A 25,562-nucleotide genomic window follows, 5' to 3' on the forward strand; every position below is an offset into this window, starting at 1 on the left:
TTAATTGATACAGAGGTAAACTACAAGGTATAGTTGGAAAAATATGTTGCACCTAGAAAGATCACACTGTTGTCGCCAACATGCTAACTTTTTAAAAACTGTACTAAACACCTCAGAATTGAGAACATTTCTCCAGTCAGTTGGATGAGTCCCCTGCTGGGAAGTTGCTGACTGGTTTTAAAAATAAGGTGAAGTCTTCTGCCAGTAAACCTTCTTTTTCCTAATGATTTCGTGCACACCTCCATGTAGTTTTCAGCAACAAGGAAATGGCTTGCTTTTACTTTCTTCCTATGTCTGATTTCCAGCCGAATTGACAAACCTACTAATCCCTGGAGGTTTCAAACTGAAGTACAAACTGTTTAGTTTTCTTTTCTTTTTTTTAGCAGATTTTTTAAAATTATTTTTTCCCTTCTACAACATCTTATAGTCATTACATCAACATTGTTATGTCATCATACCTGTACATGTATATAATATTTCGCTTCTATATTTACACACCTTATACACAGTTCTATATATATATTTATATATATTTTGTTTTTTGGCTTAATTAATTTTATTCTTGTTTTGCAAAACAAACTGTTTAGTTTTCAAAGTGCCATTTTGCTCTTTAAAGTTTGAGGCAGTCTATGCTGCAGTGGTGGGTTCCGGATTCCGCTCCAACCGGTACAATTGGAACGACCCCGGTGTCACCCACATGGACACGTGTGGGGCGTGCATGCATTTTAGCTGACACTTCTGCAACCCTCTGTGATGCTCCAGCTGCTCGGTGGAGCATCACGCAGTACGCGCCATGTGTGTGCATGGAAGCGCTGAAAGCTTTAAAACACGGTAAGGAGCTCGGGTGGGCGGGTGGGTACTCCGGGCAGGTTCCAGTACGCCCGTACTGGGGCATACCGCCTGCAACCCACCACTGCTATGCTGCCACCTGATTAGTTTTTTTGGGGGGGGGGGTGGGAGAAATAAGTGGCAAAATTACACAACCACCTAGAAGACCTGATTTTATTCAAAGTTTTCTAGGTGTCTTTAATAAAATGAGATGGGGTGGGAGTGGAAAGCGGGGAAGTGGGGGAAAGAGGGGAGAGAGAGAGACAGACAGACAGACAGACAGACAGACAGACAGACAAGTGTCAGATCCAATAGACCAGGGGTGTTAAACTGGGGGCCCATGAGCCAGATGTGTCACATAGAGGCCAGGGGTGGGTTCCGTCAGAGACTACTGCCAGTTCACTCAGGGATGTGCGCTGTGTGCGCGCAGCGCATGTATGCACAGTACAACTAAAACAATATGGTGCTACCTATGGCGCCGTCGGGAGAACGGGTTCGGGGGCGTGGCAGGCCTGAGTCGCTGCCGGGTCCAGTGACTCAGGCCGCCAAGCTATACCGGTTCCTCTGAACCAGTCCGAATCAGTAGGAACCCACCACTGGTACAGGCCATGCCCACCCTGGCTCCATAAAGGCAAAAAAAATGTTGCAATATGCCATGATACATCATGTGACATGATCGAGTTTGACATCTGTGCAATAGACCACACACAAAATGTTTTATTAACATTCTTTTCAGAGAATATGTTATTGTCATTATGATTGCTTAAAGGCAGTGCATCAAACAAATATGAAAGTATTTAGAAGAAGAAAATGTCAGACAATTTGAACATGTAATGTAATTTGTATAATACATTTTCTTTAAGACCTGACTTTGTTTCTTGGATTATCAAAGCCCAGCCCAGCCCAACATCACATCACATCACATCACTTCCTACCAATACATATTTATATGCATGCATATAAAAACTCCCTTCTCACCCCTATGGGTGGTATATGTCTTCCTCCATCCAGGTCCTCTACTAGAGACCTCAAAGTTTGAGGGTTCTATATAGTATCTTAAGCATTCCTAGCGCTGAACTCTTCTGGATACAGATCTCTGAGATTGATAGATGATAGAGATAGATAGATAGATAGATAGATAGATAGATAGATAGATAGATAGATAGATAGATAGATAGATAGATAGATAGACAGACAGACAGACAGACAGACAGACAGACAACTTGCATTGATGTGTTGTCCATCATTTCAGATCAGGCAATCAAAGAAATCTCTGTTCTGGCCATCACCATAATTTCTTATGTTATTGGTTTTAAATTGATGTATGGTAACCTCCAATACAAATATATGAACAATCATTCAATTGTTTCTAGAGACAATAACCGACTTTTAACAGCACGCTGTGCTACACTGTGGTTTTTGGATGAGGGTGCTGTGAGAACCCAGCCTGAATTGCTTAATTTTGGGTTCAGTGTGTTCAGTGAATTCAGGTAATTGGGTTAATTCAATAAAGGGTCGTTCAGTCAATGTTGGGTTAGTGTATTGCATAACACATCTATTTGGTTGTATTGTCTTGGCAGCTGCGGGGCTGCTGGGAATGAAATTGTCCACGTTGATCTAGCAAGAGACAAAACATCCCTCCAGTTGGAACCAAACCGCTCTCAACACATAAACCCAATCCCAGATGGGTTATTCTTCAACTCAAGGCCTATAAAACAAGAATGCCAGATGGGATTCTCATCAGTAGCATTGCATTTTGCAAAGATTGATAGGAAAGGATACTTGGGCACAAAGCGTCCCATGCTACCAGCCAACTAGAAGAGCCACATTGGCATGTCCACAAGAAGGGACTGCCCACTCCAGAAGAAGGAGAAAATAGAACTGCAAATATATGCAGTCCGTCCTGGGTATTGTAGATAGAGATTTTGAAGCAATTATCACCATCAGCTTCAATGATTAATCATGATCAAGTGAACAGCATGGCTGCTTCGTTTGCTGTTTTAAAATATAGAACTGTGATGGTGAATCTGTGGCATGCGTGCCAGAGGTGGCACACAGCGCCCTCTCTGTGGTCATGCGAGTCGTCACCCGGGCTCAGCTCTGCCGCACGTGCATGCGCACCTCCCACTGGCCAGGGGTCTCTGCCACGCAAATATGGGGTGCATGCAGGAGGGCTGTGTGTATGCATGCAGAGGGGGATGGGATGGGATGCATGCAGGGGGTCACACGTGTATGCATAGGGGGCAGAGTGCATGCACGGGGCCATGCACGCATTGCATTTTAAGGCTTCAGGCACACATGCATGCATTCTTGAGTGTGTGTGTGTGTGTGTGTTTTGAGCACTCAGTCCTGAAAAAGTTAGCCATCACTGATAGAGAACATAGAATAATAGAGTCGGAAGGGACCCTGGAGGTCTTCTAATCCAACCCTCTGCTCAAGCAGGAGACCCTATACCAGTGGTTCTCAACCTGTGGGTCGGGACCCCTTTGGGGGTCGAACGACCCTTTTGCACTGGTCACCTAAGACCATTGGAAAGCACATATTTCCGATGGTCTTAGCAACCGAGACACCAATTTTATGGTTGGGGGTCACCACAACATGAGGAACTGTATTAAAGGGTCGCGGCATTGGGAAGGTTGAGACCAACTGCCCTATACCATTTCAGACAACCATGCTTCAGACAGACTGTCCGTCAAAGAAAGAATGGACATCGAAATAGAGGAGTGGATTCTATAAATTAGTGCACAAATTTGCAACGTACTTTCCATTTTAACACATAAGGAGATTCTTTTGATGGTGCCTTTAAGTTAGTGCTGATTTCTGGCAACTGCCCACATGAAATCTAAACAGGGGACAACTAGCCTAAGTAGGATTTCCTTGGAGTTAGCTGCGAGTTCTATGTAGGGATTTTTCTTTTATTGTTTTTCATGCCTTTGAGTCTCTGTTCTGACTTCTGGCAACTGCCTGGACTAGTCCTTGCAGTTTTCAGAAGTGCCATTGCCTCCTTCTGTTCTGACCTAGGCTTCCCCAAAAAGCACCAAGCAGATTCCTGATCCTGACAAAACCCCTTTTATTAAATGAATGTTGAATTCCTCTCATTCACATTCAGCAAAGGCCTGGTAAACAGTCTTTGAAAGGTGAATTTATAACCACAGACCTTATCTAGCTTGGAAAGCTGCCATGTAAATATTTTCCAAATGCAGTGCTGTGCAAGGAAAGTCTTGGCACAGAGTCTCTGAGATTCACAGACAGATCTTCACACTCCTGAAACAAAGGAACAAATGAACAAATGGTTTCCTGCAAAAGCCCTCTCCCCTTTCGCTCCTCTTTTATTTCCTATGGGAGGGGGCATTCATCATCCACCTGTGGCTTTACTCCGAAGTCGACCCTGATTTCTTAGCTGTTCTTTTCTTCTGGCAGTTCTGCTCATGCGGATGCTGGGAACAGGCTCCAGCTGTTCCTCTGCTTCACTGCTGTCTAGGTCTGAAGGCAGCTGAGAACTGCCAGACGGCCTTGGCCCCATCTCTGCTTCTGACACAGAGCCCTCGCCCGAGCCTTCTCCAGCCTCCAGGACTGGCCCATGTTCCTCCCTAAACTCCTCACTGTCTGACTCTGCTGCCAGCTCCACTGGCTACTGGCAGGTAACAACACCTTCCTAGGGCTGAGAGAAAGTGATTGGCCCTCATTGGCTTTATGTAAAAGTGGGCCCAGAACCCAAGGCCTCCCAGTTTCTAGCCTGATACCAGGCCCCATGCCACCCTTGCCATCCATACCATCTGCCAATCAGGACCATCCCTGACCTGTCGGTGAACTCCAGACAATAAAAGGAAACACCACTTAAGCCTTTCCCCTTATCTTGAGCTTACGCTGAAATTGACAAAGCATGTATAGCCACTAGGAAATTGGCAAATACCAGCAGTTCAGTTAAAGCTAACAATAGTCCCCCTCAAGTTATGGAAATCCTTCACACACACAATAGGATGCCCCAACACTAAACCCATTACCCAAGGTCAACACCTGGACACACAAAGAGGCAAAGATTATCAGACCCCACAGGTTGAGCTACTGGATTTCATTTTCAGTGGTCCCAACATTCCCCTTGGGGTGGACCTTGTTTTCATGCTCCTTAAAGACAAAGAATGGATCTTCTTATAAATATAGCTATTCTTTTCTTTTAACACATGATCAACTTAGATTGATGAACTGTCCACTTGTCTTGCTCGTGAACAAACTTTCCCTCCACTTAAAGGAGTTGTCCTACATTCATTGGAACCCAGCTCAGAACAAACCAAGAATAGTCTTCCAACAACACAATACAATACAATGCAATAGCAGAATTGGAAGGGACCTTGGAGATCTTCTAGTCCAACCCCCTGCCTAGGCAGGAAATCCTATACCATTTCAGACAAATGGCTATCCAACATCTTCTTAAAGACTTCCAGTGTTGGAGCATTCACAACTTCTGGAGGCAAGCTGTTCCACTGATTAATTGTTCTAACTGTCAGGAAATTCCTCTTCAGTTCTAAGTTGCTTCTCTCCTTGATTAATTTCCACCCATTGCTTCTTGTTCTACCCTCAGGTGCCTTGGAGAATAGTTTGACTCCCTCTTCTTTGTGGCAACCCCTGAGATATTGGAACATTGCTATCATGTCTCCCCTAGTCCTTATTTTCATTAAACTAGACATACCCAGTTCCTGCAACCATTCTTCATATGTTTTAATCTCTAGTCCCCTAATCATCTTTGTTGCTCTTCTCTGCACTCTTTCTAGAGTCTCCACATCTTTTCTACATCGTGGCAACCGAAACTGAATGCAGTATTCCAAGTTTGGCCTTACCAAGGCCTTATAAAGTGGTATTAACACTTCACGTGATCTTGATTCTCTGCCTCTGTTTATGTAGCCTAGAACTGTGTTGACTTTTTTGGCAGCTGCTGCGCACTGCTGGCTCATATTTAAATGGTTGTCCACTAGGACTCCAAGATCCCTCTCACAGTTACTTAACCACTACATCAGATTAGCTCTCAAAGAGATACTTAGTCCTACAAAATTGCTATACAGTCACTCACAAAATTTGGAGGAATTGACAAGACCTTTCCCTTATATAGACACTATATTCTTTTTTAAAAAACATTTTGTACCTATTCTCAACTATCTTATGGTTATTCTTTACTCACTTTTGGTGAATTTTCTTTCTGTATATTCCCAACCACTCATGGATGTTAACAACACATAATATCACACTGCTAAATAAACAACCAACTACATAGAGCAGGGGTATAAAACTGGATTTCTTTGAGAGCCGGATCAGCATTGTAGTTCTCTCCGTGGGCCAGTGGTGGGGGGAGATCAGGGGGAGATGGCACAGAAGCCTCCTATAGCACCCTGCCAGCCAAAACAAGGTGCACAGAAGCCCCATGGGGCCCATTTTGGGCTGGAGAGTGCTGCAGGAGGCCGTAGTGGCTGAAAATGGGCCACGCAGGGGCCGCAAGCAGCCCCCCTCCCATGAGCCATTTTGGCTGGCAGAGGCACCGTGGGCTGGTCCTATGATATTTTCAGGCCGGCACCATGGGCCAGATTTAAGCACCCCACAAGCCATATCCAGCTTGCAGGTCTTGAGTTTGACACCCTTGACATAGAGAGCTATAATTCTAGACCAATAATGGTGACCTAGGTCAATAGTGGTATTGTAGCAAAGATAGTGGGATCATATTTCCTTGTGCCAATGCAACTGGTTGTATCCATTATTTATTACTGTACTCCAGGGGTGGGTTTCTCGCCCCATTCCAACCGGTTTGGTTGGAACGGGGCCGGCGGCGTCCTCGTGCACGTGCGCGGGGCACGCATGTGTACTAGTGTCTGTGCGATGCTCCAGCTGCTCCTGGAGGATCGCACAGGCGCTGTATGCGTCCTGCGCATACGTGGAAGCGCAGAACTCCTCAAAACCGGGTAAGGACCGCGGGCGGGCGGGTGCGCCCTTCGCCGTTCCCGGAAGTTACTTACTTCCGGGTTCGCCGACCAACCGGTTCGCAGGGACCGCCGCGAACCGGTTGAAACCCACCCCTGCTGTACTCATATTATGCCGTATTGGAAAAGAATGTTTGAATGTTTATTTAATTTGTATGCCGCCCCACTCCCAAGGGACTTGGGGTGGCTCACAACCAAAGGGGGGAAGGGGATACAAATAAGAGAGTAGATTGCCTACTTATAATGGTCAGATGGGTTCTTGTTGGCTTTTTCTCCTATATAGCAGGCAGCATTTTGTGCTGTTTATAATTCACCCTCCCCAGAAAGAACGAAAATTGCAAAGTCCATCTAATTTAGCTTGGGTTATTTTTTCACATTAAATGCATAAATATGACAGAGGTTCAAGTTAAGCTTCTTTATCCAAGCTCCAGGGACGTGGTTGCTCAGTGGCTAAGGCGCTGAGCTTGTCGATCAGAAAGGTAGACAGTTCGGCAGTTCAAATCCCTAATGCCGTGTAACGGAGTGAGCTCCCGTTACTTGTCCCAGTTTCTGCCAACCTAGCACTTTGAAAGTATGTAAAAATGCAAGTAGAAAAATAGGAACCACCTTTGGTGGGAAGGTAACAGTGTTCTGTGTACCTTCGGTGTTTAATCATGCCCACCACATGACTCCGGAGACTTCTTTGGACAGCACTGGCTCTTCGGCTTTGAAACAGAAATGAACACCGCTCCTTAGAGTTGGAAACAACTAGCATGTACTTTTACCTTTACATTTTAGATCAATAGTGGAGTTGTATCAAAGGTAGTGGGATCATATTTCCTTGTGCCAATGCAACTGGTTGTATCCACTATTTATTACTTACTCATATTATGCTGTATTGGAAAAGAGAGTAGATTGCTTGCTTATAATGGTCAGATGGATTCTTGTTGGTGGCTTTTTCTCCAATACAGCAGGCAGCAATTTATATTGTTTATATTTCACCCTCCACAAAAAGAACAAAAATTGCAAAGTCCATCTAATTTAGCTTTGGTTATTTTTCACATTAAATGCATAAATATGATAGAGGTTCAAGTTAACCTTCCTTACCAAGCTCTAGTGTCCTTGACATGAACTGCTAACCGTATTTTTAAGAAGGGTGGGGGGAGAGACACAATTTACCCTGTCCATTATGGGGATTCAACGTTATTACTAGCAAAAGTATCGTGCTACGCTAGATATCAAGTCTGCTGTTTCTTTTCCCCCCCGCCTGAAAAGACTGTGGCTCAATTATTTTCATGTCAGATCACGATTTAATCGATTTCATTTCATATATATGGAAAATGCAAGTCTGTTCAATGCTTTAGGGAGCAAATCAAAACCTCAGAATGAAATGATAACCTAATATTTCAACAGGCATCGTCTTAAAATGGAGTTTTATGAGTCTTTGGAGAATGGAAATGGCTTGCTATGATAAATGATCAAGCTTTTTTTAAAGCACATTTCTGAAACTGCTGCTATGGCTGCCCTGTTCTTCGTCTCACTTAATTTTGACAAGAGCACTTTTTCGGTTTAGGTATGTGTCATTTGAAAAGCTCTTTCGGCCTTAGTCTTCTGGTGGAAAAATGTACATCAAATGCTCAGCAAGAAAGCCATTCTCTCCAATTTGGATTTCACAGAGGTTTCTCTAGAGCACCTGGGTGGCATTTTTATTTAGAATGTTATTTTTATTTCCAAGTTAGTTAAAGGTAAAGGTAAAAGCAAAGGTTTCCTCTATTCAGTCATGTCCGACTCCAGCAGGCGGTGCTTATCCCCATTTTTTAGCTGAGGAAGCCAACATGGTCTAAAGACATTTCCATGTGGTATCAAGCCGCAGCACTGAGCATGTGGCAAAACAGGGAATGCTATTACCTCCCCCCCCCAAAGTGGTACTTATTTGCTCTCAATTTCAGGCTTTTGAATTCCTAGGTGGGCAGGAGCGGGAGCAAGAATGGGAGCTCACCCTGTCATGCAGTGCTCAGTCTCAAACCCAGACTGCAGATGAGTAGAATAGAGTAAAGTAGAGTAGGGTAGGGTAGGGTAGGGTAGGGTAGGGTAGAGTAGAATAGAATAGAATTTGGAAGGGATCTCGTAGATCATCTAACCCAGGGGTATCAAATTCATGGTGTCACATTGTCATTACGTGATATATTGCAACTACCCCCCCCCTTGCTAAATCTGGGGTGGGCATGGCCAGTGCATGTGATGTATCCAGCCCGTGGGCCATGAATATGATACCCTTGATCTAATCCAACCCCTTCTCAAGCAGGAGACCTTGCACCATTTCTGACAGATGGCTATCCAGTCTCTTCTTCAAAGCTTCCGGTGATGAAGCTCCCACAACTTCTGAAGGCAAGCTGTTCTGTCGGTTGATTGTTCTCAATGTCAGAAAATTTCTCCTTATTTCTAGGTTGAATCTCTCCTTGGTCAGTTTCCATCCATTATTCCTTGTCTGGACTTCAGGTGCCTTGGAAAATAAGTTGATCCCTTCCTCTCTGTAGCAGCCCTTCAAATATTGGAACACTGCTATCACGTCTCCCCTGGTCCTTCTCTTCACTAGACTAGCCATGCCCAGTTCCTGCAACCATTCATGGTATGTTTTAGCCTCCAGTCCCCTAATCATCCTGGTTGCTCTTCTCTGAACTTTTTCTAGAGTCTCAATCTCTTTTTTGTAGTGTGGTGACTAAAACCATGACCTGACAAATGCGTGCCCGAACAAATGTGCGCCGACAAAACGGCGAAGTCAAAAGCATGCCCACTAAAGCGCGCTGACAAAACCGCACCCACAAAAGCGTGATTAGGGTTTTTAGGTTAGTGTTAGTGTTAGTGTTAGGTTTAGGGTTAGGGTTAGGGTTAGGGTTAGCGTTAGCGTTAGCGTTAGCGTTAGGGTTAGGGTAAGGGTTAGGGTTAGGGTTAGGGTTAGGTTTAGGGTTAGGGTTGTTAACGTTATCGTTGTTTTCGTGTTGTTTTCGATGGCGCGCTTTTGTTGGTGCGCATTTGTCAATGCGCTTTAGTGGGCACGCTTTTGATTTCGCCGTTTTGTCGTGGCGGTTTTGTCGGCACGTATTTGTCGGGCGTGCATTTAGTCGGGTGAACCACTAAAACTGGATGCTAGGCTGAAAGGCTGCTCCTACAGTGACTCCAGCCGTCACTGGGTCTTCCCAGCCCTACTTCTTTTCCCTGGACACTTAGTTTGGTTTGCAAATATGCCTCCTCGATTTTATTTCTTGGCAGAAGAAGCTGGCTGGGAAATCCGCAAATGATGATCACATGATCCTGCCATGCTGTAACCATGGTAAAAACATACTGGTTTCCAAGCAACTGAATTTTGATCACGTGACCATGGGGATTACCCTGCGATTTTTCCCATGAAAAAAATGCAAATTAAACTATCCATATTTGAGAGCCTGGAATAGAGCCACCCTAGTTGGACAGTCATGTAGTCAAGTAAAAATATTGCATTTTATTTTTTGATGAGCAAAATCCACTAGATGGCAGTATACCCTAAAGTACTGGTTGACACTCTCTCTGGCTCTCTCTCTCCAATAATACAATAGCAGAGTTGGAAGGGACCTTGGAGGTCTTCTAGTCCAACCCTCCTGCCCAGGCAGGAAACCCTATACCGTTTCAGACAGATAGCTATCCAACATCTTTTTAAAGATTTCCAGTGTTGGGACATTCCCAATTTCTGGAGGCAACTTCTGTTCCACTGATTAATTGTTTTAACTGTCAGAAAATTTCTCCTTAATTCTAGATTGCTTCTCTCCTTGATTAGTTTCCACCCATTGCTTCTTGTTCTACCCTCAGGTGCCTTGGAGAATAGTTTGACTCCCTCTTCTTTGTGGCAACCCCTGAGATATTGGAACACTATTATGTCTCCCCTAGTCCTTCTTTCTATTAAACTAGACATAACCAGTTCCTGCAACCGTTCTTCATATGTTTTAGTCTCCAGTCCCCTAATCATCTTTGTTGTGGCCTCTCTCTCTCTCTCTCTCCCTCCCTCCCTCCCTCCCTCCCTCTCTCTCTCTCTCTCTCTCTCTCTCAATTTATGACCACAATTGAGCTCAAAATTTGTGTTGCTAAGTGAGACATTTTTTTATAAACAGTTTTTTATTTTATTTTTCTTACATAACAAAATATTCTTTTGTGAACAGAGTGTTGTCCATTCCCCCCCAAAAATATAATTCATTTTACATATATATCCAAAAAATATAATTCATTTTACATATATATTTTCATTTTCCAATTTTAGCTGTATTACTTTTCTTCTCATATTTTCCAATTTCTACATTTTAACATATATAATTTCCCTTTCTCTTTAAAGATGACTCAACTTTCCATTTCATTTTCATCTATTTTCCATTACCAACTTATATCCTCAATTTCAAATTTTATATAGTCAACGTTTAACATAATTTTTTAACACTTTTTAAATTCTTTATATAGTTCCTGTTGCTAAAAGAAACATTTGTTCAGTGAGTTTTGCCCCGTTTTATAACTTTTCTTGCCACAGTTGTTAAGTGAATCACTGCAGTTGTTAAGTGAGTAACACACCTGTAAAATGAATCTGGCTTTCCCCATTGACTTTGCATGTTAGAAGTTCACAAAAGGGGATCATGTTACTTGGGACACTGCGCCCGTCATAAATATGATCCAGTTGCCAATCATCCCAATTTTGATCACATGACTGTGGGAATGCTACAATGGTCATAAGCATGAAAGAAGGTCATAAGTCACTGTTTTTCAGTGCCATTGTAACTTTGAATGATCACTAAATGAACTGTTGTAAGTTGAGGACTACCTGTACTGCAGGCTAATTCTACTGATTGCCGGCAGTTCGATCCTGACAGGCTGAGCCTTCCATCCTTCAGGGTCAGTAAAATGAGGACCCAGATTATTGAGGGCCATATGCTACTCTGTAAACCACTTAGAGTGGGGATGGTGAAACTTTTTGGCTCCGAGTGCCCAAACTGAAACATGCAAGCCTTCTTCTACTGCAATGCGCTCTACATGGGGCAGCCTTTGAAGAGTATTCGGAGACTTCAACTCGTCCAGAATGCAGCCGCGCGAGCGATTGTGGGTGTACCTCGGTACACCCACGTTACACCTATCCTCCGCGAGCTACACTGGCTACCGATCGGTCTCCGGATACGCTTCAAAGTGCTAGTCGTAACTTATAAAGCCCTTCATGGTATTGGACCTGGGTACTTGAGAGACCGCCTGCTGCCAATTACCGCCCAAAGACCCGTCAGATCACACAGGGTCGGCCTCCTCCGGGTTCTGTCTGCCAGCCAATGCCATCTGGCTACCACCAGGGGGAGGGCCTTCTCTGTAGCAGCTCCGGCCCTTTGGAATGAACTCCCCGCGGAGATTCGGACCCTCACCTCTCTCCAGGCCTTCCGGAAAGCCGTCAAAACCTGGCTGTGCCGGCAGGCCTGGGGTTGATGAGTTCCCCTCCCCTCTTGACTGGTATGGCTGTGTGATTTTCGTGTATTTTAATTATGTGTACTGTTGTTTATGTTCCCTTCCCCTTTGAGTTGTTCGCCGCTCTGAGTCCCCCCTGGAGAAGGGCGGCATACAAATAAACTAAAACTGAAACTGAAAACTTTGTGCAGCCCATTCATTGGAGCAAGTGTGGTCAGTGATGTAGAAGACCGGCAAGGCAATCATCCTTCCTCTGTAAGTAGCAGTTTTATTGTTTTGTGTACTTAAAGAGTTCATTTCTGTGTCTCTTCTTTGTGCAGGCCATTCATTGGAGCAAGTGTGATGTAGAAGACCGGCAAGGACAGTCATCTTCCTTCTGTAAGTAGCTCTTTTATTGTTTTGTGTACTTATTTTAATCTTATTTAAGTAGTAAGTGCACAAAATAATAAATTCCCTTTTTTATATCTTCTTTTTGTAGATCATTCATTGGGGCAAGTAGTTCAGTGACATCATCTTGGCTACTCCCACCCGGTCACATGACTGCCAAGCCACTCCCAGTTGGTCACGTGACTGCCAAGACACTCCCACCCAGTCACGTGGCTGGCAACCCACTCCCACAAAGCAGGCCACACCTACAGAAGATGTTCTAACAATTTTTGAAGCCCACCACTGCTTTTTAGGCTACTTCCCGATGCCTGTGAAGACCAGCTGGCAGGTGCGCATGCCCACAGAGAGGGCTCTGTGTGCCACCTCTGTGCACAGTCACTCATGCCCTCATCCTTTCTTGCCTGGACTACTACAACACTCTCTACATGGGGCTGCCCTTGAAGAGCACCCGGAGGCTTCAGCTGGTCCAGAATGCGGCCGCAGGTTATCATGGGGGTACCTAGGTGATCCCATGTTACACCCCTTTTAGGCGGCCTGCACTGATTGCCGGTTGTCTTCCGAGTGCGATTCAAGGTACTAATTATGACCTTTAAAGCGCTCCATGGCTTAGGCCCAGGGTACCTGTGAGACCACCTATTGCCACCAGTAGCCTCCCACCGTCCAGTGCGATCCCACAGAGTTGGCCTCTTCAGGGTGCCGTCGGCCAGACAGTGTCGGCTAGCGACCCCTAGGGGGAGAGCCTTCTCTGTGGGAGTGCCTTCCCTCTGGAATGAGCTGCCCCCGGAGCTTCGTATAATCCCCGACCTCCAGTCCTTCCGATGCGCCCTAAAAAGTTGGCTTTTCCAGCAAGCCGGCCTGGCCTGAATGTAATAAAATATAGGATTAATTTGGTTGTTAATTTTGATTAAATTTGTAAAATTTTATTGTAAATATCAATTGAGTTTTCTTGGATACTTTATTTAATGTCCCTTTTAATTTTTGTAATATGTGTTTTCTTTTATGTTGTATGCCGCCCTGAGTCCTTGAGAGAAGGGCGGCATATAAATCTAATAAACCTAAACCTAATCTAACCTCTGGCACGCGTGCCATTGGTTCGTCATCATGGACCTAGAGAGAGCTGTAAAGCAGTGTATAAGTCTAAGACAGTGTTTCTCAACCTTGGCGACTTTAAGTCTCGTGGATTTCAACTCCCAGAATCCCCCAACCAGCATAGCTGGCTGGGGAATTCTGGGAGTTGAAGTCCACAGGACTTAAAGTCGTCAAGGTTAAGAAACATTGGTCTAAGAGCTATTGCTATTTCTCAGTGAACCAAGAGTAAAATTGTTTAGGGCCATAAAGGTGATAACCAGAGCTTTTTTCTAAATATACTCACAGTGTTTATGGTATTTATTTGATTTTCAACCCCACCTATTGTTACTGTTAGTCCTCAGCTTACCACCACAATGAACCCAAAATATCTGTTGCTAAGTAAAAAATGTGAGTGAGTTTTGCCCCATTTAACAACTTTTCTTGCCACAGTAGTTAAGTGAATTGCTGCAGTTGTTAAGTGAGTAACACTGTTGTTAACTGAACCTGCCTTCCCCATTGACTTTGCTTGTCGGGAGGTCGCAAAAAGAGGATCACATGACCCCGGGAGACTGCACCCATCATAAATATGAACCAGTTGCCAAGCATCTGAATTTTGATCACGTTACTGTGAGGATGCTGCAACAGTCGTAAATGTGAGAAAAGGTCATAAGGTTGACTCAGTCTTCCACCCTTCCGAGTTGGGTCAAATGAGGACTCAGTTTGTTGGGGGCAGTAGGCTGACTCTGTAAACCGCTTAAAGAGGGCTGCAGAAGCGGTATATAAGTCTAAGTGCTATTGCTATTATTCTGGTCCACTGTGCAGGATCTTTGTAAGGGAATAAGGAGATGTGAAGGGCTCGGAGCATAGTGGCGCCAGGGAAATCTCTCTGCATTGGTAGCGCAAATCTCAGATCTAAACCTCTCACACTTCTTGAAGGTGCCTCCACCTCTTCAATGGTGCCTCTTCCACAACATTTTAGATGAGAATAACCAATATGTCAATGAAGAAATCTTAAGAAAGATCAGGTTTAAAATGGAAAGGAGAGAGAGCATGCCACAGACCTAAAATATTAGCAACAATAAAATAACACCGACAATGAAACAGATTTTGTAAACATTCAGAAGACTCTAAAGAAATTAATTTCCTGGTCAGGAAAGAATTTCCAAAATATTAATGAAACATACAACAGGTGATAATTAGTCATTTCCTCTACCCAGTACCACTGATAAACAAATGGTGCTGAAGTCACGTTGCGCTGGGCAAGCTAAATCTTGAAGCTCAGTAGTAATATAATCTGGCAGCTCGTATTTGTGACCCAGCGTATCCTGTTTCTTTTCTTAAATTCAAAGCATCCTGAAATAAACTAGCAAAATTAAGGCAACTGGATAGTCTTCAGCCCGTGAAAGGGGAAGGTTCTAAAAATAACATCAAATGGATGTTCCAGATTCTTGGACCTTGTTTTTCTATTCCTTTCCAAACTTCTATTTCTATTATGGGTAAATACAACCATGAATGTGGGTGTATGCTTATCAAATAACGTGATACACGACCTTCATTGTGATGCATTACTTAGTTAAGTTAGTTTAGAGTCGTGTTTCTCTACCTCTGCAAATATTACGCCGAAAATAAGACAGGGTCTTATTTTCTTTTGACCCCTGAAACAAAGGGCTTGGCCTTCTTTTTGGGGAGGTCTTATTATTTTTGGGGTGCAGGAGGCGGCGAGTGTGGTCACCTCATGGCTGCTGCTGTGTTGCAATATTTTCGGGGGAGGGCTTATTTTAGTGCATGCGCTCAAAAATTCGGGGAGGTCTTATTTTCAGGGAAACTGGGTAGATATGTAGACTTCAATTCCCAGAATTCCCCAGCTTGATGATATCAATTTTGAAGGTATGCTTTATTTTTAAAAAATATAATTTAATCTGGTCTAATCACTTTTACAAATCAAATCAATAGAAATAATATTGGGAAATAGCAGGAATTTTAAATTTACACACACACACACACACACACACACACACACACACGGTAGGCTAGGTCCTGTTTCTGGATACATTCTCAGGAATGCTAAACTAGCATGAATGTGTTGTTTTAAGGCTTAAAATATCCATTTTGCCCCTTCAAATTTTCTCAAATTCCCTGAAAGTCCAAGACAGGCCTAAATGTTTGGCTTCAATCCACTCCCTTCCTTTGCTATGTGCCCGTTCATTGTTTTATTTGTTTATAATATTGTGCTTTTTTAAAATTAGGCCCTCCTTTCATCTTTCATAGTTTTGGTCACCACAGCGTAAAAAAGATGTGGAGACTCTAGAAAGAGTGCAGAGAAGAGCAATAAAGATGATTAGGGGATTGGAGGCAAAAACATGAAGAACTGTTTCAGGAACTGGGTATGTTTAGTCTGATGAAAAGAAGGACTAGGGGAGACATAGCAATAGCAGTTAGACTTATATACCGTTTCATAGGGCTTTCAGCCCTCTCTAAGCGATTTACAGAGTCAGCATATTGCCCCCAACAACAATCCGGGTCCACATGATAGCAGTCTTCCAATATCTCGGGCTGCCACAAAGAAGAGGGAGTCAAGCTTTCTCCAAGGCACCTGAGGGTAGAACAAGAAGCAATGGGTGGAAACTAATCAAGGAGAGAAGCAACTGAGGAGAAATTTCCTGACCATTAGAACAATTAATCAGTGGAACAGCTTCCCTCCAGAAGTTGTGAATGCCCCAACACTGGAAGTTTTAAAGAAGATGTTAGATAACCATTTGTCTGAAGTGGTGTAGGGTTTCCTGCCTAGGCAGGGGATTGGACTAGAAGACCTCCAAGGTCCCTTCCAATTCTGTTGTTCTATTCTATCATGGCAAGTGTGAGTATGTGTGTTTTTATACCTTCACCATACTCCAAGATGTGATTTCATTGTCATGTGCTTACAAAGAGTAGTAATTGCAGGGATGAAAGAAATACAAAAATCAGGGGGTTTGTTTCAAAGCAAAATATTGGGTCTCAAAAATCCCGTTGCCTTGTTTTGTGCGTACTGCAGTTCAGCAGAAGCAAAACCTCGAGTGATTTGTCTGTTCCATATTCAGTGGAGACGAAGCACTTCTGCATTTCTGCACAGCTTTGGTAGGTCTATCTTTTTGTAAAGTAAGAGGGAAAGAGATTTACCCCTCTGTCGACTCTGTTCCTGGAGCACAGCTGGCCCAGGGATGTTAGGCAAACCCCAAATAATCCTGTGCCTTGTATGGCTTAAAGCTAATCCTCTCTAACCCCACTTCTGACTGGGTTAGCAGATTTGCGTAATCTACTCACCCTCTTTAATCTCGTTAACCGTATCTTATGAGGACAGCCACTGCGCTAAGACCGAATGAGTTCTTCTTACTGTGTGCTACATATCCTATTCCACGGGATGGGTTAAATTTATTTCTAAAGCAGCCATCCATAAAAGCAAGAAAGGAAACCACCCAAAACTATTTATTTTAAAGCAAAAAATCCGGAAGCTTCCGCCGGCCACATGCAAAGTATCTCTTGGTATCCAGGCTCTCGTTTTCCAAAGAAAAACATTGGGGTTGAGATCAATCTCTCTCTTTTTAAAATCATTTTTACTTGGATGTATCTTTTACAAGGAAGTGGGGAAGACATTTTAATAAGGTTGAGAAAGATCGCCCAAAGCAGAAACATCTGTCATAACAATAAATAGATTGACTGCTACTCTGAGGAGTGAAAATAACAGCAGCTGACTGGATTTTTGTTTAACCATTGGAGAGGCTCATATCTCTCGGAAAAGATTGGGGGAATCCATAACTCGAAAGCTCATCCTCATATTGTTGTCTTTATAGATCCTTTCCGCTTGTTTGTGAACAATGGCATGTATAAATTTTTTTTAAACACGTATTGCAGGCACGATAGCAATAGCACTTAGACTTATATACCGCTTTACAGTCCCCTCTAAGCGGTTTACAGAGTCAGCATTAGAGGTGGTATTCAGCAGGTTCTGACCAGTTCTGGAGAACTGGTAGCAGAAATTTTGAGTAGTTCGGAGAACCCGTAAATACCACCTCTGACTGGCCCCGCCCCCATCTATCCTTTGCCTCTTGAGTACCAGCTGATCAAGAGGGAATGGGGATTTTGCAGTATCTTTCCCCTGGAATGGGGAGGGAATTTTCCAATAACCTTCCCCTGGAGTGGGGAGGGAATGGGGATTTTGCATTATCCTTCCCCTAGAGTGGGAGGCAATGGGGATTTTGCATTATCCTTCCCCTAGAGTGGGAGGCAATGGGGATTTTGCAGTATCCTTCCCCTAGAGTGGGAGGCAATGGGGATTTTGCAGTATCCTTCCCCTAGAGTGGGAGGGAATGGGGATTTTGCAGTATCCTTCCCCTAGAGTGGGAGGCAATGGGGATTTTGCAGTATCCTTCCCCTAGAGTGGGAGGCAATGGGGATTTTGCAGTATCCTTCCCCTAGAGTGGGAGGCAATGGGGATTTTGCAGTATCCTTCCCCTAGAGTGGGAGGAAATGGAGATTTTGCAGTATCCTTCCCCTAGAGTGGGAGGCAATGGGGATTTTGCAGTATCCTTCCCCTGGAATGGGGAGGGAATGTAGATTTTGCTGTATCCTTCCCCACTACTGGTCAGCATATTGCCCCCAACAATTTGGGTCCTGATGATGCATATAAAAAGGCTTTGCTCACAGGCAGAATGTACAACAGCTCATTTATTGGCTATTCAAAGTTAGAATCACACTGAAAAAAGTAACTTATGACTGTTGTGGCATCCCCATATTTGTGACAGTGATCCCCTCTTGCGAACTTCTGAGAAGCAGTCTATGGGGAAGCCAGATTCACTGAACAACTGTGTTGCTAACTTAACAGCTGCAGTGATTTACTTAACAACTGGGAAAAGAAGATTCGTGAAATGGGGCAAAATTCACTTAACAAATGTCCCACTTAGCAACAGAGATTTCGAGCTCAATTGTGGATTACCTGAAACAATTCAGATGACAGCTTCAACCAAAGCCAACCTCTTTTAGTATGCATCATGCCTGCCATTACCTATTAAAAAGAAATGGGCTCCATTCATGTGCAGGTAATGCTTGATTTATGACTGTATTTGAGCCTGGAATTATGGTCGTTAAGTTGGTCATCATGTGGCCATGCCTAATTTTATGACTTTTTTTATTAGATTTTTTTTTATTTTTAAGCAAACAAAAACAAACATACATATAACATAAAAATATCATCAATTACATGTGTGTTTAGCATGTCGTTTGGTCACAAACATTTGTGCATCACCACTTTCAATTGTGTATAAAACCAGCAATTATCAACCCAATATACATGAGTACATTGTTATCATTGTAAATCACATGTTCAGTTTACTCTTATAATTCCTTCATTTTAGACATGTATTCTAAAAATTAAATTCATATGTATGCCAACTATCTGTTACATCATTATAAATCTATTTAACAATAACATATCTTTATAGTATCACCTATTCTATTCTGGTATTTCTAGCAGTATATATATAGATAAAAAATGGTTCACCAACATTTTATATTTGTGTATCATTACTTTCAATTGTATGTAAAATCATAAAATATCCATCAAATGTATATAAATACATCTTTATCATTGTGTCTCATGTATTCAACTACAATTATTATTTCTTCATTTTAAACAAGATATTCTAAATATCCAATTCATATATATACCAATATTCCATTACATTGTTATAAATCTATATAATCTATATGATAGTAATATGTCTTTATGGTATCTCCTACACATTCTATTATTACAGTTCAAAATTGTGATAATTGTATCCACTGATAAAACAAGTCACAGATCTTATAAAATTGTTCATCTTCTTGTTTTCTAATTTCAAATGTCAATTTACTCATTTCAGCACATTCCATTGTTTTCCGAATGACTTCCTCCTGCATTGGTATTTTCTCATTTTTCCAATTTTTTGCAAATACAATTCTAGCTGCCGTTAAAATATTTACGATCAAATATTTCAAGTCTTTATTGTATGTATCTGGTATAATACCTAATAAAAAAGGCTCTGGTTTAAAGTCTATGCGTTTCTGTCTCATTTTCTCCAACCACATGTGGATTTTAGTCCAATACCTTTTAGCTTCTATGCAAGTCCACCACATGTGGTAATACAATCCCGATGTCTGATGACATTTCCAACACTTTTCCGATTTATTCTTGGACATTCTTGCTATTCTCGTTGGGGATAGGTGCCACCTGTAAAACATCTTATACAAATTTTCCCTCTAAGCTGTTGACATTGTCATTTTATAATTTTGAGACCACAATTTCTCCCATTTCTCTAGTTCAATCCCATGTCCAAATTTTCCCCCAAGCTATCATAGGTTCTTTAACTTGTTCTTCTTTTAGCTTTACCTCTAGTAAATGTCCATATAGTTTTTAAATTACTTTTTCATCAGTACCTGTCAAACTTTTATCTAACTTAGTCTTTTTATCATAGAAACCTTCCATTTTACAGTCTTTGTTATATCTAGATTGTATTGCACATATGAAAACCAATTTATTTCTATTCCTTCCTGTTTCAGCTCTTGCATAGATTTGAGTTTACCCTCTGCATTCAATATTTCACCATATCTAACTGTTTGTTCCTTTTTGTATATTATTGGATATGAAAAAGCTTCAATAGTTGATAGCCAGACCGGCATTTTTAGGTAATATTGCTTTTTAATCTTCTCCCAATTCAATAACAAAGCCTCCCTTAAGAAGTGTCTTCTAAAATAACCCTGTGTTTTGGTTCCTTTATACCATAAAAAAGCATGCCATCCCAACAATAGGTCATGTCCTTCTAAAGTCAATAGTCTGGAATTCCTTAGTGTTATCTACTCCTTAACCCACATCAAACTTGTTGCCTGGTGATATAATTCCCAATTGGGTAGGCCCATGCCTCCTCTTATTCTAGCATCCTGTAACGACTTTAATTTTATTCATGCTTTTTCCCCCTGCCAAATGAACTTCAATACTATTTTATTTCATTTGTCAAAATAATTTTTTCCTTAGTCTAATTGGAATTATCTGGAACAGATATAAAATTCTAGGTAAAATGTTCATTTTGATTGTAGAAATTCTCCCTGTCATTGATAATTGTAGATTTTCCCATTTCTTAAATCAGACGCTATCTGTAGCTTAAGTTTACGATACTTATACTCTGAAAAATACGGTAGTATTCTCCATCTTTTATCAGCTTTGTGTGCACTAACTGCCCATATTTATCAATCAAAATAGATTTCTCAAGGAATCAAAGCCAACAGTACAGTAAATAAAATCACTATGTGCTGTTCAAGATCTTCTGAAGTAGCTTCTCGCCATGCATGCTTGAATGTGCATACATTTGGGAGCAAAGTTACATCTGTCCCCCACTGCTGGTACTCATCTTCAAGCATGCATTCTTCATCTTCTTATGGTTCCTAATTTTTCAGACAGGCAGACAGACAGACTCGGACTGAATGACCTTTCAACAAGAGCATCCTCTCCGTTCCTTTTAGACGTGCGCTGCAGATGTGTGGGATTCGTCGGAAAATTCCTCAGCTAGGATTGCCAAGGGGAGATTGATTGAAACTGAGGATTGTTCTTAGCAAAGCCAGACACACGATAAACCTTGCTAGCAACGAGGGGATGTGTGTTCTGAACAAAAACCAATTATTTGGACTCTTGGATTCTGAACTGATAGCCTTGCAACACTGGTAGTATATTAACCAGGAGCCATATTTAGCGTCTGCCAGGTCTGTCAAAGTTGGCATGTACTGAATGGAAAAGAAATCTCTCACCCAAATTCCTAAAATCCCAGCATTTTGAAACAGAAGACATTGTCTAAAATAAAGTGGAATAAATAGATTTTAAAATAGAATTTGGATGGGCCCATTTGGCCTTTGCTTTGACAAGTCTTATTTCTTGAAAATTTGATATGCTGATTTCTCCAAAATCCTATGTTGTATCTAATTTGAAAGCCAAATGGATATGGTTATTCCAAACAACCCAAGAAGGGGCCGCCATATTTGCTTCCTCTGTAATCTGGATGTCATTCATGACAGATTGATCGAGGAAGGCCTGGCTGGTACGTTGACCCTTTGGAACTCCAGAGCCTTCAACTATTTTATGTGGGAAATCTTGCTAAAACGAACTCTCTGAGGAAAAGAAAAGAAATATTTATAGGCTGAAAATGGAGAAGCCAGTCTTCATTTCCTTCTCTATGGTCATGTTCATACAAAATTCATTCCATAATGAGATGGCAGCCGAAAGGACTTAGAGGCACAAGAGAGTATGAGAGAAATCAATCTTGTTTTCCACTGACATGTTGTAGACAAGCCATCATTTTCCATATGTGCAAGTGGATCTTGTCTGAATGTTAGAGTCAAGTGAAGTCATCTGAAATCTTTATTCTTACAATGGGGAGGGAGATTCAGATTGAGATTCTAAATTATTATCCTTTTAAAGAAAACCACATACACCATGTCAATTTGCGAAGCATTCCTGACCTGCTCTCAAGAACAGCTTGGAACAGTTCCTAGTTCTTTGAAGATAATGCTCACTCCCCATATTTTATATCTAAAAAAGACACAATTGGCAAGACCAGATTTATCTACATAGCAATAATTTCGGCTATTATGTTGCAGTTAGACTTATATACTGCTTCATAGGGCTCTTTCAGCCCTCTCTAAGCGGTTTACAGAGTCAGCATATCGCCCCCAAAGTCTGGGTCCTCATTTCACCCACCTCGGAAGGATGGAAGGCTGAGTCAACCTTGAGCCGGTGAGATTAGAACCGCTGAACTGCAGATAACAGTCAGCTGAAGTGGCCTGCAGTACTGCACCCTAACCACTGCGCCACCTCGGCTCAGTGTTATTGGTCTGGAGTCTCTGGACATGCTTTGGAAAGTACACCCACTTTGGGCCATCAGGTTTTAAAGATCAGGTACAGGACATTTGATGGGATCCATCAATCTTTTCCCAATCTTGAAAAAGGATCTTTCCTTAGGATTTCCAATCTTTTTCTGATTGAACACTAAAAATATTACACAACAGTTGCTTGCAACGAAGAAAGAGCTGCCCACATGGATACTTCTAATAGATGATTCGTATTGAATATATTAATCATACCTACACTGTTTCCCCCAAAATAAGACTTCCCTGGATAATAAGCCCCATCGGACTTTTGAGAGCATGCGCTAAAATAAGCCCGCCCTGAAAATATTGCAACACAGCAGCAGCCATGAGGTGACCACGCTCGCCGCCTCCTGCACCTCAACAATAATAAGACCTCCCTGAAAATAAGGCCAAGAGCTTATTTCATGGGTCAAAAGAAAATAAGATGCTGTCTTATTTTTGGGAAAACACGGTACTCCCCTTGCAGGAGTCAAAAAGAGGTAATCATTGTTGGCCCAGTAAGCCCAGAAAATCCCTTCAGTGTTAATTTGTCCTTTTTGAGGGTAGTCCTCAACTTACATCTAGTTGCTTACTGACCATTTGAAGTTACGGCAGACCTATCAAAAGGAACTAACTATCTCAGTGTTTCTCAACCTTGGCTACTTGGCGAATGCTGGCTGGGGAATTCTGGGAGTTGAAGTCCAGACATCTTCAAGTAGCCAAGGTTGAGAAACACTGAACTATCTGGTTCTGAAGTCCCAATAACCATGCCGCTCAATGGTCACATGACCGCATTTCAGCCACTTAGTAGCCAGCAGGCATTTACCGCCATTTGCAGCATCCCACAGCCGTATGACCACGATTTACAATGTTTTTGCTAAAAACTGGCATTCACTACTGGGTTTTCAGCAAAATCGCCCCTTAGCGAATAAGTGGACTTAGGGAGCACTGCATTTGCTTAATGACTTCAACATTCACTTAACAACTCCAGCTTTCCCTTTATGACCACATTTGCTCAATGACCATTGCAAAAATGATTTTAAAAAATAGTGACCTGCCTTACAACCATCAAGTCACATGGCAACCTGCTTTACGACCATCAAGATTTACAACTGTAATTGGCAGACTCTATTAGGGTCATAAGTAGAAGACCTGTAATCCCAAGACAGAGGTGTAGAAAGTTTATGTTATTAACTGTTTGCTACTGTGGGAAGTTATCACCCAGCCCTCTCCCAGAAAAATGAAATATCCTAGGAAATATTGAAAAGGCAGAATATTTCTCTAGATGTGAAAAGAAAGAAACATGCTTTAAAAGACAGAATAGTTGCCTGTAGCTTCCTGCCCATCCACACTTTGTCAATAGGCCATTGAGAAGGCCATGCTAGCCCACTTTACATAATAAAGACTTCTCCACTGCAGCTGCAGGGGGAAGGGATATTACTCAACTCTCCACATGGCATCTGAGAACTCATCTATACCTGGATTCAAAACAGCCTAGAGAGTAGCCCCCTGCATGGCACCATGGGAGTCTGACAACCAATCAGAATACATTTCTTACACAGGAACAGGAAACAGAGAGGTGGGACTAAACAGGGTATAAAAAGCCTAGCAAGCCCCTTCCTCAGCCCTTCTCTTCTTCTCCACCTACATCAAAGCATGTGATCACCTTTTCTGGTCAGGGCTCAAGCCATGTGGCCCTGTCCAACAATAAACCATCTTTCCAAGCAGCCTCCATGTCTCCAGTGTCTTCTTCCCTACCTGGAGCTGAACCCAGAAGGACATTTCTTTCAACACTACTTTCACTTATCGCCATGGTCAAAAAAATCAAGAAACAATGGTTGGAAACTAACCAAAGAGAGAAGCAGCCTGGAACCGAGGAGAAACTTCCTAACAGTGAGGACAATTAAGTGGAAAAGCTTTGCCTTCAGAAGTTGTGGGTCCTTCATCACTGGAGATTTTTAAGTGGAGACTGGACAGTCACTTGCCTGAAATGGTATAGGATCTCCTGCTTTGGAAGGACTAGAAGACCTCCAATGTCCCTTCCAGTTTCTATTCTATTCTATTCTATTCTATTCTATTTTTCTGAGCATGAAAACCAGGTAGGGCTTCCATCCGACTGTCACGTCTGCTATAATGACTTTTTTTGCCTTTCCCCTATAGGTTCCCCTGCCTATGAAGACTCTCCAGTATTACGGTTCCCATATACTTTTATAAATTTCCAATGTCTCAACCGGCCAATCAAAACTTGGCCAATGAGACCTGGATGCGTTCTCATACCTCTTCGTATTTTTTTTCGTGCAGAGTGCCATTACATCATTCGGTTCACATGGAAATAATCTGTTGTTTTGGGAGTAATAACTTATGTTTTCTTCAAACTTTTCATTCTGGTTCTTTTCCACATGCTTCATAAGACGAAACCTTCCCAAACAAACCTCTGTGCCTTTTAAAAATTCCTTCGAATGTTTATTGGATGATGGAAACCCCAGAGGCCTTTGAGGATGGCCGTGACGATGTGTCTATGGGACTCTTGATGTGACTATAGGAAGAGGTCAAACTAAGACTTGAACATGCAAGATCTCAACAGCTTTGAAGCTGCATTCTACTGAATGAAAAGTGCGGCCCATCCAATCAGTTCAGATTACAGGTAGTCCTCGACCCCAACTGAGCCCCAAAATTTGTGCTGCTAAGTGTGACACTTGTTAAGGGGATTTCCCCCCATTATACGACCACTTTGGCCACAGTTGTTCAGTGAATCATTGCAATCATTAAGTTAGAAACACTCTTAAGTGAATCTGGGGTCCCCATTGACTTTGAGATTGAGATTGAGATTTGTTTTATTTATATGCCGCCCTTTTCCGGGAGGGACTCAGGGCGGCGAACAACTCAAAGGGGGAAAGGAAACATAGAACACAATACAAGTAGTTAAAATAGCCAAGAATCACACAGCCACACAGGTCGAGAGGGGAGGGGAAC

The sequence above is a fragment of the Thamnophis sirtalis genome, unplaced genomic scaffold, assembly GCF_051295495.1.
Source record: "Thamnophis sirtalis isolate CommonGarterSnake01/CBP01778 unplaced genomic scaffold, rThaSir2_p1.2 scaffold_5, whole genome shotgun sequence".
NCBI classification, from domain to species: domain Eukaryota; kingdom Metazoa; phylum Chordata; class Lepidosauria; order Squamata; family Natricidae; genus Thamnophis; species Thamnophis sirtalis.